Consider the following 1,804-nt stretch of genomic DNA (forward strand, 5'->3'; position numbering starts at 1 on the left):
TTGGAAACATGATCTCGAAGTTGACCATACTTCCCTCCTCGCAGGAACGGCATCCTGACATGAAGTTACTTCTTTTTTAGATCAATACTCAGAGCAACCTAGATCCATTTAGTAGAAGCCAAATAAACAGAACTCGGAGAAGTGAATTCAAAAGAAAAAATAAAAACATACTACAAGGTGAGATCACCCACTTCCTACATCAAGCTAAAAACGAAAGCATTAGGACGATTAAGACTCTTCTTATTACACATCGAAGAACACCACGCTTAAGAGAAACAGAAACTACAACATATACACATCGAAGAACACGAGGCTACATGAAAGTAATTGAAAGGGTGTTACTTACCAAAGCTTGTTTTACAGGTTCGGTGCAGCTCCTCTTTAAATTGCCACGCTCCTTGAAGATGTCCCGAATATCCCGTGTTTGGTCTTCATTGCTCCTTTGCATGTTCGCACTCGTGGTTTTAAAATCTCAACATGGCAAGAAAAATATACTACTAGTAATACTCACGCATCTTGTGAGCAACATTAAAGCACTCGTATGCCATGTTCGAGCATCTCCAATAGAATCGCAACGCGCGGCGCTTTAAAAAAGCGTTTACAGTGTTGAGATCGAGAAGTAGATACTAGAGAGTAGAGGATAGTTCTCAGCATAGATAGATAAAAAAAGAAAATTCAACTACTCCGCGTCATCCGACTCCTCCTCGGTGATGTCCTCCTCCGACGTCTGACTGTAGGCGTGAAGATACCGATCGTCGTCGGATTCCCAGGGCGACGCTGCTCCTAGCCTCATGTTGAATTGAGCGTCCGCTTTTCGCCTACACTTGTCCTCGCGATAGGAGGCTCGCTCCGCCCTCCTATTATCCCTCTCCGCCCTCCTTTGCGCATAGAACTCGCGCTCGTTGATGATGTCCTACGGGAAGTGTTGGCGCCACAGCGCCATGGCTTCCTCGTCCATCTCGGCGATGCCGAGACGGTGCTCCCGCCTCCGGTTGTCGCGACGATCCTCGTCGGTGCTAAGCCGCGGGAGAGGCGCGAGCTCCTGCGCCCACTCCCGCGTTGGCACGTTGGGGAAGTTCAATGTTCTATGAGGCCACCGGAGGCGCCACACCGCCGCGTCATATGCGCGGGCGGCCTCGTTGGCGGTGTCGAAATTGCCGAGGCCGAGGCGCATCCCGTGGAACCGGATCTCGGCGGAGAAGCCGCGGGAGGGGCACGCGCGGATGCCACGGTATCCCCAAGTTTCCCAGCGACGCGGCGGCATGGTGGCGCGGCGGCGCCGAGGAGAAAAAGAGCGGGGAGAGAGCGGTGGCGAGGCACAGAGCGGGGAGAGAGCGGTGGCAAGGCACAGAGCGGTGGGAGGGCGTTGGATTTTGATAACCCACAAGTATAGGGGATCGCAACAGTTTTTGAGGGTAAAGTATTCAACCCAAATTTATTGATTCAACACAAGGGGAGCCAAAGAATACTCTCAAGTATTAGCAGCTGAGTTGTCAATTCAGCCACACCTGGAAACTTAATATCTGCAGCAAAGTGTTTAGTAGCAAAGTAATATGATAGTAGTGATAACGGTAGCAAAAGGTAACAGTAGTAAAAGCAATGTTTTTGGTATTTTGTAGTGATGATAGCAATAGCAACGGGAAAGTAAATAAGCGAAGAACAATATATGGAAAGCTCGTAGGCAATGGATCGGTGATGGAGAATTATGCTGGATGCGGTTCATCGTGTAACAGTCATAACCTAGGGTGACACAGAACTAGCTCCAGTTCATTGATATAATGTAGGCATGTATTCTGAATATAGT

General features: G+C 49.0%; 1 pseudogene; it reads right to left on the reverse strand.

The window, feature by feature from the left end:
* Positions 1 to 679: 679 nt before the first annotated feature.
* Positions 680 to 1,264, reverse strand: LOC125518731 (uncharacterized; annotated as a pseudogene).
* Positions 1,265 to 1,804: the final 540 nt, after the last annotated feature.

Source organism: Triticum urartu, chromosome 7A (genome assembly GCF_056163025.1).
Source record: "Triticum urartu cultivar PI428250 chromosome 7A, HENAU_Tu73, whole genome shotgun sequence".
Lineage (NCBI taxonomy): Eukaryota > Viridiplantae > Streptophyta > Magnoliopsida > Poales > Poaceae > Triticum > Triticum urartu.